The sequence below is a fragment of the Eumetopias jubatus genome, unplaced genomic scaffold (genome assembly GCF_037043125.1).
Source record: "Eumetopias jubatus isolate StellerSeaLion01/CBP00866 unplaced genomic scaffold, mEumJub1_p1.0 scaffold_1, whole genome shotgun sequence".
Classification (NCBI taxonomy): Eukaryota; Metazoa; Chordata; class Mammalia; order Carnivora; family Otariidae; genus Eumetopias; species Eumetopias jubatus.
Window position 1 is genome coordinate 111,130,832 of NW_028274807.1, and position 12,506 is coordinate 111,143,337.

Genomic DNA, 12,506 nt, shown 5'->3' on the forward strand with positions numbered 1-12,506 from the left:
CGCTAAAAGAGTTGGAGGGATTAAAAGTCTTTGTGGGCTGGGATAAAAGTTGGGAAAGATGACCTCTTCCTCCAGCAATGGCAGGCAACTGGTACTGCTTTGCTCTGACTTTATGCCTTTGTCCGTGAGGCAACAGCCATGTCCTGCACAGAGAGGCGCTTGGCAGAGGCAGTTGGGGTTTCAGGTAGAAGGGATTAAGGGGATGGGGGGAAAGGCGGAAGCAGCCTGTTTTCTTAAATGTGGGGAGCGATGGAAAACTTACAAGGAAGGAAAGACCGTTACGTTTGCTTTGAACACTTGTGTGAAGTAGAATTCTGAGGAACGGAATTAAGAGGTTGAAGGATCTGTGTAGAATTTCATCAGTTTCACGCAGACCATATAAATGTAACAACATTTATATGGTAACATGGAAATCGTAAGTGCGAAGAGCAGGATGTAAAATAACACGTGGACTGATATATCCATACTAAAATGGGAAAGAAATATGGATACTATTTATTCATTTGAGAGAGAGAGAGAGTGCGCATGACTGATGGGGAAGGGGCAGAGGGAGAAGCAGGTTCCCCGAGGAACAGCGAACCTGATGCGGGGCTCCATCCCAGGACCCTGGGATCGTGACCTGAGCCGAAAGCAGACGCTTAACCGACTGAGCCACCCATGTACCCCTTGTTTGTTTGTTTTTTTAACCAGAATAGGGTCATTTGTGTATTTTAAAAAATTGTTTATATTTTGATCAATGTGACCATAATAATAACTGGATAATTTTTTTAAAAAGCAAAGGTAAAGCATGAGAAAAAAATATGTATTTGCTTATTGTTATTGTAATTAGGACTTAGAGTGCAATCTTTCACATTTTGCCCTTATAATGAATAATAAATATCAGGTTATTCAAGGGAGAGTGAGCAATACCTATGGCAAGATAACTTACGGATAAAGTTCTTATCTAAACTGATAAGAACAGATACTACACTTGATCTTAGCCAAAAGGCCGAGAAGCGATTACTTACGGAATTTTAAAGTTGTGTTTGTTCTCTCTAAATTTTGGGTCTTTAGGGCTTTGAGGCTTCAGGGACCTCTTCAGGATAATGCAGAAGCAACCAGAAGTCGAACGTTCTTCTGTTCTTTTGTAAAAGCCTAGAGAAGCAATAGAGCCAGGGGTTAAGGAGGGTGGGAGAGGCCAGAGGCACAGCTCTCTGGGTTCCCTGGGGCTGGAAGGGACCCTCTGGGGGAGATTGCCCAACGCCTTGCAAGGGGTGGAGGCTGAGACTGCCCCCCCCCCACCCCACCCAGGCCCACTGAGAGTGACAGTCTGAGAGTCTGTGTCCAGTGTTTTCGAGCTGAAACCAGATGTTTGAAATGTTGGATCATCTATAAAGGCCTTGCCTACACAAAGAGGTAACTGGGTACAGCAGTGGTTTTAACTGACATTTCCCTGATGGCTAATAATATTGAGCATCATTTCATGTGCTGGTTTGTCATTACTGTATCTTCCTTGGAGAAGTGTCTATTCAGAGCCTTTGCCTATTTAAAAAAATTAGTGGTTTGCCTTTTTATCACAGAGCTGTAATAGTTTCTTGTATGTTCTGCATAGAAGTCTCTTATCAGGTGATTTGGTGATTTGCCAAAATTCTGTCCCACTCTGTGGTTTTTCTTTTCACTTTCTTGATAATATCCTTTGAAGCACAAAAGTTTTTCATTTTAATGGTGTCCACCTTGTTTATTTTTTCCCTTTGCTACTTATGCTTTTGGGGTCATGTCTAAGAAACCAGCCGGAAAGATTTATGCCTATGTTTCATTTGAGGCGTTTTACAGTTTCAGCTCTTACATTTAGATCTTTGATCCATTTTTGAGTTAAGTTTTGTTGATGTTGTGTGGTAGTGGGTGAGACTTCACTCTTTTGTATGTGGGTACCAACATGCCCTGGCATCATTTACTGAAGATTATCCTTTTCCTACTTAGACTTTTTGGCACCCTTGTCCAACGCCAATTGACTATGACTGTGAGGGTTTATTTCTGGACTCCAACTCTGTTCCATTGATCCAACATGTCTCATTTATGCCAGGACCCCGCTGTCTTGATTACTGTCGCTTCATTGTAAGGTTTGAAATCTAGAAGTTTGACTTGTCCAACTTTGTTCTTTTTTAAGATTGCTTTGGCTATTGTTGGTCCCTTGGAATTCCATATGAATTTTTAAATATTTGAAAAGCAGTCACTTAATATTTTGAATTTTTTGCATTGAATCTGTAGATCAATTTGGAGAACACTGCCATTTTAACAATATTAAGTCTTCTGATCCATGAAAACATGACGTCTTTAGGTAGGTTTAATGAGGTTTTCTTTCATTTCTTTCTATAGTGTTTTGCAGCTTTCAGAGTATAAGTCTTGCATTTTTGTTAAATTTATTCATAAGCATTTTATTCTTTTTGATGCTATTGTAAATAAAATTGTTCATTTTCTGTTGGCTCATTGCAGCTGTATGGAAATATAATTACTTTTTGTATATTGATTTTTGTATCTTGTACCTTATTGAACTCATTTATTAATTCTTACAGTTTAGTAGAGTCCCTAGGATTTTCCACATACAAGATGATGTCATCTGCAAATAGAGATAATTCTACTGCTTTCCAACCTGTATCCCTTTTATTTCATTTTCTTGCTTAACTGCTCTGGCTAGAGCGGTCCAGTCAATAAAGCATTGAATGGAAGTGTTGAGAGTGGACATCCTTGTCCTCTTCTTGGTCTTAGGAGAAAAGCATTCAGTTTTTCACCTTAAGAATACAGTTGTGAATTTTCTGTAGATGTCCTTAATCAGGTAGAGGAAGTTGCCTTCCATTCCTAGAGCGAGTGTTTCTATCATGAAGAGCTGTTGAAATTATGAACATTCTTGCACATTACTTGTGCTGAACCTGGGTACACATTAAGCGCTCACTTCTGTGGTGTACATACCAAGAAGTGGAAATGCTGAGTCATAGGGTATGCATAAGCTTAGCTTTCATAGACACTGTCAAACAGTTTTTGAAAGTGCTTCTATTAATAAACACTCCCACCAACATTATATGAGGATTCCAACTGCTCTGTGGGATGGTGCTTCATTAAACCACTGGCTGAGAGAACCACTTCTTCACTTTTGCCATCAAAACCCGTTGCTTACTGGTCTCCCTGCATGCCCATCCGTGGGCAATGGCGGTGGGCAATGGTAACCAGTGACAAATGCAGGAATTGCCCTGATTCACCACTCCCATGTCGGCTTTGGTGGGAATTCAATTCATAGGATGGAAGAAAAGGATTTAATATCTGCCAACACAAGGTGTGAAAAATGTTATCATAATTTTCTGGTTTTTACTAGTACTAATGTTAAGACAAGTTTTCATAGTTTTGTCATTTGTATTGTGTGATTTTTCTGTTCAGTTCCTTTTACTTTTTAATTTTTTTCAAACAAAAATTTGGTTTTTAAATTCGTTTTAAGCCCTCTTTTTTCATAAAGACATTGTCCCATTATCTGTTTTTAAATAATATTTTTCCAGAATCACCTTCTATCTTGGTAGCTTTTCATTTTTACGAGAATAGATGTGTCAGTCATTTCCTTATGACTTTTGACATTGGTGCCATGTTAAAAAAAGGCCTTTCTCATCCACAGTTACACAAATATTACAATAGTTTCCCCAGTGTTCTTTACTTGTGTTTTTAAACATTTGTTCTATAATGTAACTGAAATTTATTTTCATGCATGGTGTGAAGTAGAGATTTAGTTTTATGTTTCTTTAATATGGTGTCGAAACTTTGACAATGGAAAGAATCCACAACAGTCCATGACTTTTCATCACCTTTGACAGGGGCCAGATGACTCTCTGCTCACTTATTAATTATAAGAGAGCATTGCTGCAGATCAGGAAGGAGGTCTTTTTTCCTGAGCAGAGTGATCATTTGGAATCAGGGATGTACCTAAAACCTAAGTCAAAATGGGGAAATTACACTCACCTTTACTCTGGCCTCATCTCAGGCCTGGCTCCACTCCTGTGTGTCACACACATACACACTGCAGTTGTGTTCCGTCACCCTGATTTCAACTCTTCTTCCCTGGTCTCAGGCGGATTGGTAACCGCAGTGGCTCCCGCTGACCTCAGCTTAAGTCCCTGAGGATGCGAATCATCTTAGTTAACAGAAGAATTAAGGAGTTAAAATTTGAGACTTGATGAGAACTTTTTCCCTTTTGACCTGGCAGAGGATTGCACGAACACTGCAGAAAATCTCTGTTCCAGAGAATTCCACCACCTCCCTCCAGAACCCTTCACTGGTTAATTCTGGAGACAGAAGTTTCTTGCAAACACTCACCCCGAAGCTGTCCATGAAATTCAAGCTCACCCCTTCTAGTTCCTGTCTCAGATCAAATAGGCAGCGGCTGCTCACCACCCCCCCAGGGTATTCGGGCACACACGTCCAGACATTAGCTGTACTCAGGGTCAGAGGCACAGTCATCCCCTCTCGGCAGGGCAGCAGTGGCGTCCCCAGACTGACAAGGAGTTTTGTTCTTTTTAAACTTATCTCTTTTTCCGTTGCAAGAGCGTTGGTTAGTTCAGCATTTGTGAAAGCAGATGCTGAGGCAGACCACCTAGGTTATATTTTGTGGGGCCTCCAGTCAGGTTAACCATTCTTTCTCGGCTTCAGTTTTTTTCTCATTATTTCATTAAAAGCCACTGTCAAATAGGACTCTCTTGGGATCCAGGTATAAAGAAAAAGTACAGGGTTCTTATGTGGCACTTTGGCCTTTGGGATTATTTCTATTTTTTCCTTCTGTTTTTATTTTTAATTGTGGTAAAATACACATAGTTTACCATTTTAGCCATTTTACAAGGGAAGCCTGATTTTCTTTTTATTGTAGTAAAGAACACATGACATAAATTCACCATCTGAGCCACTTCTGAGTGTACGGTTTAGTAGTGTTGAGGACATTCTCATTGCTGTGAAACAGATCTCCAGAATTTTTTCATCTTGCAAAACGGAAACTCTATACTAAGCAATAACTCCCCATCTTCCCCTCCTCTCAGACCTTGGCAACCACCATTCTACTTTGTTTCTATGAATTAGACAATTTTAGATTCCTCACATAAGTGGAATCATACAGTATTTGTCTTTTTGTGACTGGCTTATTTTATTTAGCATAGGTCCTCCAGGTCCATCCCTGCTGTAAGCATGTGTCAGAATCTCCTTCCTTTTTAAGGCTGAATAATATTCCATTGTATGTCTATACCACATTCTGTTTACCCATTTATCCACTGATTGGCACTTGAGGCACTTCCACCTTTTGACTTTTGGGATTTATTTTTGCCATAAAGAATATTTTTGTGTTTGGGGACAAGATATATTTGAAGAAAAAGTGAGCAGAAAAGGGATAATAGGCCACTACAGTTATTTATGTATTTATTCTAAGCAGCTCCACAGTCTTAGAAGGTCTTTCCGTACGAGTACACTGGGTTAGACTTTGTGGCCCTCTGATCATTTGTGTTACCAACCTTGTATAGTCCCCAGTTCTTCTGTGCTTACTGTTTAACTAAACATGAGTCACCTGGCTAATTTGGGACAGTTCAGCGGAGAACTGAATAAAGCGTTACCCAGCAGCATCAGATATGGACACTTATTAGAGGTACTATTTCTTTCTAGTTGAGATTTTATGTAATACCACATGGTTGCAAAGTGTTGTGGGGTCAATTTGGCCAGGCAAGCATCTTAAAAATCCTCTGAGGATGTACATTTTAATCAGTTCAATGCCCTGCCAAGGACAGTGAAATTGCTAGATCTAACAGGAGATGAAGAGATAGAGTTATTCCTGGCCTGGCAGCACAGCGGGGGAGGGACGGAAGAGAGAATAGGTTGGAGAGGGACTTCCTGATGCCCGTTTATGAAATTCACATGCTACAAAGCAACATTTTCTCCAAGGCTGCAAAAAAATGAAAAAGCCGCATTTGGACATGTGACTTCGCGTCTCTAATCAATCCCTCCGCTAAAGTTCAGTAAACAATACTTTGCTACTTTAAAGCGCTTCCAGCGACCACCATTCATCATCGCCAAGGGGAGCAAATAAAAATCACAGGCATCAACAGAATGGCAGCCAATGCCCAAGCAACCATGGTCAAATAACCAAGGAAACGAAGTACAAATTTCCAGGAAGGAATTCACCCCCAGGGCCCAGAAGGTAACAAGCATAGCGGCCTTAGTACTTAGCCACAGACCTCGTCAAGATCTTGATCCTCCGTAACCTAGATGTTAAAGGCACCTGTCCCCAAAGAATAAACAAAATTCGCCGTTGGGCTCAGTGTCTCACTGGGAGCTAGGGAAGTGTGGTATTACACAATTTAGCGGCTTTGACATCTCGGGCCATTTTGTCCTCCCTCTGGCTCCCTTTGCCTTCTTACCTGCGCACTCACTGCAGCAGCGGCCCTCTCATCACACGTTATTATTACAATCCTACTGTCCAGTCTCTCCTTAGCTGTGCTTTAAGTAATTCGGGGACTTTGGCCTTCCTGTTGACTTGGCTTCTCTTCTTCATGCAGCCTGATCTTGACCACACTCTGCTTTTCAATCCCTTGCTCGTTCTAACTGAAGTGCCGTGTTTGTATCCAGCTTTCAGAGTAGTACATTGGCTCGGTGTCTCCGCTGGCTCTTTCCATCATGCTGAATAGCGTAAGAGCAGGAAGCTGAAGAGTTAAGGAACCTGACCTTCAGATCACCACTCCCAAAGGGCTAGTCCCCTAGGGCAGCCGTTCTCAAACTGTAGTCTGCATCAAACCACCGAAGGGCTTGTTGAAGCAAAGGAATGCCAGGCCCCACTCCCAGAGCTTCTGATTGAGTAGGTCTGGGCTGGACTCAGAATTTGCATGTCTAACAAATTCCCGGGGGGGATGCTGATGCTGCTAGTCTAGGGACCATACACTGAGAACTAATGCTCAAGGCTAAAAATATTCATATCAGAAAGAACCACATCTCATAGTTATTGGCCACTTATTATATACAAGACACCATTCTAAGTGCTTCGCTCATTTGTCTTTACAACAGCTTTCTATTTTTTCTGTTTTCCGGTGACGGAACTGAATCACAGAGAGCTTAACTAGCTTTCCCAAAGTCACACAGTGAGTGCTAGTCCTGGGCTATGAACCTTGGTAGTCAGTTTAAATTAACCTCCGTGATATCAAGTAAAGTATCTGAGGGCTTGAAATGAATATATTTGTATACATTTTGTATTTACTTATGTATGAACTTGTAAACACTCAGAAATGATTAAGAAAAGCAATCATTGTTAATATTAAGTCCTCCAATTCTGTTCATTTTACTTACCACCCCCCCATTGTGAACCAGAATGAAGAATGAAAGAGGAATATTGTAAAATTTCCTAATTGTAAATTTTAAATGATTCCCCTCTCAAAATGAAGAGTGTTTGTGCATATTTCTTCTCCCTTTCTTTCAAATCCCCCATCAATCTTTAGGCCTGGAAGCATTTCTTGCATGGACTTCGATCATTTGTGAAGATGTGCCTTATTACTCTGCTTCTTCCCGGAGAAGGGCCCTTTGTCTCCTTCTCTCTCTCTGTCTCTGTTCCACTGATGCTCTAATCTGGGCTTTTCCAGGAGCTGAAACTGAAAAACATTATTGATTTGAGAGTTTGCTGCTTGAGTGACTGTAAATTGTGACAAATGAGAACCTCTTGGGTCTCCTCACCAGTGACCATGATAATTTAGAGCAAAAGTAAGGTCTCGAACCAATACCACTGTATCCCCTCAAATTGAAGATGCCACTGACTGTAGGAAGGACCCTTATTTTGTGAATCACTAAACGGAAAAGAATGCTGCCAATTAAACTGAGGCACAGCTGCAGTCCTTCTGCAATAATTGGGCACACAAACCTCTCATTACTCTGACAGTTCTTTCATCTAGCCTGAGGGACTTGGCAAGATCTCCAAATTCATTCAGGTGCGTATGTTGGCATGTGATATGCCAGTGCTTCTCAAACTTGACCCGGCACATGAATCACCTGGGAGTCTTGTTAAAAAGAGATTCTGATTCAGTAGTTCTGGGACGGAGCTGAAATGTTGTATTTCTAATAAGCTCCCAGATGCCGCTGGTTGTACACCAATTTTTGGGTAACAAGGTGACAAGCTTGACACAGACTTCCTTAACAGAATGTCACTCCTCTTCATCTGCTCATGGATATCTTCCTCTCTTAGGCCTCCTAAAGCACTTGCTTGTTGCTTTGCAAGAAAATATAGAGCCACAGTAACTCCTCCAACAACAGATATTTGCTTTACAAATATCAGACTTAAGTCCCACACCTTCACCACGGGGCCTTCCTTTGTATACAGTGACTTTTTGTTTCAGTGTAGGATCGTAGTGTAAACATGTTCAAGACCTTTTAAAAGGCAATAAAGCTTAACAGGTTCAAGAGGACAATGCACCCTACTGAACAGAAGTGAAGAAAACATGGACAGCCACGGCCAAGTTCATTAATGCCCAGGCAATGACAATTATGGGAAAACAGTGAACACAGGATGCCATCAATTTGTATGACTCATTCTGATTTCTCTGTATAAAAAAAATAGGAAAAAAGAAGTATATATGAAAGTATAATGATAGTATACTAAAAGAACAAGAACAATAGGAGGGCAAGGAAAGATATTGGGAATGAACTATATAGCATAGCTTGCACTTATCTATTTGTTCATGATATATTTGTTAAGTATTTATTACAGGTAAGGCACTGCTTTGAGAAATTGCAGTGAACAGGCGGATCCACAGTTCCTGTCCTCCTGTAGCTTACAATTCAGCAGGGAGGATGACGTTAGAAAAAATACGGTCAATCCTCAGAAATCTAATCAGTCCTCAGAAAAAGTCAGTCCTTGTGGATTCTGTATTTGCAAATTTGCCTATGTATGGCCTGCTAGGGCCGGAACAAAGTACGACAGACGGGGGGTTTAAATAGAAATTTATTTTCTCAGAGTTCTGGAGGCTACAAGTCCAAAATCGAAGTGCTGGAAAATTCCATTTCTGGCAAAGCCTCTCTTCCTTGCTTGCCGATGACCAATTTCTCATTATGTCTTCACATGACCTTTTCGCTATGCACCTGCAAATATAGAGAGAGGGTGTCTCTTCCTCTTCTAATAAGGACACCAGTCCTATTGGGTTAAGACCCAACACTTATGATCTCATTTAATCTGAATTACCTCCTTAAAGGCCCTATCTGTAAATATAGTCACATTGGGAATTTGGGCTTCAACAGATCAATTTTGGGAAGTCTCAATTTAGTCCATAACAGCCTACTTCCTAAAATCTATTTGTAGCCCCCAAATCAATACTTGCCATGCTTTCGTGGTCATTGACAGACATATGCAGAGCATCACAAAATTCGCGTTGCGTGACACATATGTTCCCAGTTGCAGTCGAACAAGGTGACTGCTGCCTTCTTGGTTCAGTTCTCACACTCTAAACAATGTCTTCTTCATGGTCTATAGGACTTTCAATGCTGTGTGTTCTTCAGTTACAAATTTTGAATCTCCATTAAAAACTCTCAATGCATCCAGGGACACTTTTAGATGAACATAGGTGGTTTGGGAGAATATCAGACTCTGGTAGAAAGTCATCCCAGAAGTTGGAAAATTAAGAAGCCTTCTCCATTCTTGGTTCCTATAAAGAAGCAAATTAAAGAAAGAAAGGTATAGAACAGTCTTTCTTAATTTTCATAATTACTTTTTTTCCAGTTTGAAAACATTTTCTTATTAGAGAATTTGATCTCAATACTTAAAAGAGGAATTGAAACGACTTTTTTCCAGTTCCATTAATGACTTGTGTTCTGATTTCCAACCACCAGGTGGAGACCAAACAAAACTAATTAAAGTATCCCCAGTGTCTTCTGGTTTATCCGGGAATGAGAGCGATTCCGTAATCTAAATTAGGGGCACGAAGAATTTTCTCCTCTTGTGAGTGAGCCACTGATCTCTTAGGGAATAAAACCTCACAGATCAAAGACCACATGGAAATTCAAAACAAACAAAGTTTTTCGAGGAGAACCATCAGGTGTTCAATCAATGACTTTCAAAATTAAAATTGGGAAATATGTAGAGTTTAAATCAGTTTAACAAAAGTAAACATATTTACATTTCTGTGCTACATTATGGCCAGTTGGAGGACGGGTCAGATGAAGTAGAAAAAAAAAACAGCAGAAGAAAAAGAGAAAGAAGACACAGACAGGCCACACAGAATGCAACACAGAGAGGTTGAAGGCTGAGTTGAAACACGAATGGGAACCCGACCGTGTCCGACTGTCTGTCTTGGGGCCATCATCCTTTGGATCCTTCTCCTTGCCCCGGTGCACGGAGGTTCTCCAGGTCAGCAGTCCCACAGAGCTCTTTCAAAGGCTGATGCACCTTTAAGCATCCCCTTTCTGAACTGGGAATCGGGTCTGCTTTTATTTGCAGACTTGAAGGTTTAACTTTAAAGTGAAGATTTCCTCCCCCCCAACACTGAACTTGTAAGATCTTCCCACCTCATGTAAAGAAATCACTTCAGTTTTTAACTTCCTCTTTGTAACTTTAGAAGTCTCTTTAGGGGCGAGGTATTTACTATCCATAAGCAGCCAGGGAGATTTTGGTCTTTTTTTTTTTTTTAAAGTTATGGGTGTCTCATTCCATCATATTTGAAAGTTATAATTCATTCTAGTGGCCACATAATTATTTTGAACCTTATTGCCAATCACATCAATGGTCTGCACATGTGTATCAGAGCCATAGTGGGTCACATGCATGTTACCTAATTAGAGCCTTGTGAAGATGTTCTATGACAGGAACAAAGATAAAATTTCTCTTCTGGGAACATAGGGTAACAGCAGATCCTGCGTCCTGCTTTTTGAGGGATCCAAAAGTTTCAGTCGCTACAGCTCACCACAGTGAGGGGGAAATGGCCCAGTGTCTGTAGCTTACTTCTCCTTGTTTACCAGGAACTGGACACAATAAAATTAGGAGCCAGAGCCCAGCTATGGGCAGAACTTCTTCGTGAGGGTCTCATTGTTCAGATGAAATGTAGCAAACTGTCTGGTACAGTTGTCATTGTAACACGAGAAAGTAGTGGGGATATTGGACCCAGTCTCATTGTTTTAGAAAAGCCCATCTCCTAGGTACTGTGAATCACCACCATTTATCATATTTGATGCTTCTGTGAAGTTACATCATATGGAAATTGGTAGCCTTTTCAAAAAAAATGTGATGGTATTCATATTTCTTCCTATACCCCTTGGAGATTTTATTTTTTTTAAAGATTTATTTATTTAGTTATTTATTTGAAAGAGAGAGAGAGCGCGCACGAGGGGGGGGAGGGTCAGAGGGAGAAGCAGACTCCCCGCCGAGCAGGGAGCCCGATCCAGGGACTCCAGGATAATGACCTGAGCCGAAGGCAGTCGCTCAACCAATTGAGCCACCCAGGTGCCCCCCCTTGGAGATTTTAAAAAAACGAAGCAAAAAAAAAAAAAAAGCCAACACTGTCTTGTTATCTAACCAGCCTCTACTTACTTTTTAAGCGCTTTAAACAAAAACAAATCTTTAAAAAAGATTTTATTTATTTATTTGTCAGAGAAAGAGAGAGCACAAGAAGGGGGAGCAGCGGAAGGAGAAGCAGGCTTCCCGCAGAGCAGGGAGCCTGAGGCGGGGCTCGATCCCAGGACCCTGGGATCATGACCTGAGCCGAAGGAAACGCTTAGCTGACCTAGCCACCCAGTGTCCCTAAACAAAAGCAAAATTGCCTCACTGGAAGCCAGCTGTGTGGCCTTGGAAGTTTCTGGGCGTCTGAGTCTCCAAGGTGGAGCAGTGTGCAAAGATGATATACTCAGGAGCCCGAAGAAGTGTTAGAACCTTTATTTACATTTTTTCCTATCTGAAATGTAAAGAAATATATTAAGCTCTACTAATATTTTATATACAGATCACAAGAGTACAAGTATATAATTTATAAATGTACAAATTTGGGAAGTGCATGCTCAAAAATGTTTTACTTTTAATGCACATGATCAAAAAAAGTGTGATTACTGATCTAGACATTTCAAAGATGGGGTTAGATTTAGTTTGTTTGTTTGTTTGTTTTTCAAATTGCTGATTGCAACCTATTGCTGGGATGTGCAATTATTTAGTGGATTTTTAAAGAGTGAAATAAAATAGAAAATACCAGAGTGTATTGCTCATAGCAGGAATAGCAAGAATTGAGTATTGTTCTGTGAAACTTTTCAGATGAACCCGTGTGAGCATGGGATCCAATGTAAAATGTTTCTTCTGTTGTGGCTTGTGGTTAAAAAAGGTAGGAAGCAACTGGACCTGAGTGGTTCTTAAAGCGTCATCCCCGGGACCAGCAGCAGCATCATATGGGAACTTATTAGAAAGGCAAATTCTTCAATCCCACCTCAGATTGTATCAGAAAGTGGGAATGGAACCCAGCAATTGTGGTTTAACGAATGCTCCGGGTGATTCTGAGGTTCTAAGG

General features: G+C 40.7%; 1 pseudogene; it reads right to left on the reverse strand.

Moving 5' to 3' along the window:
• Window positions 1-832: 832 nt before the first annotated feature.
• On the reverse strand, window positions 833-1,000 carry LOC114209181 (U2 spliceosomal RNA; annotated as a pseudogene).
• Between the last annotated feature and the right edge of the window lie 11,506 nt (window positions 1,001-12,506).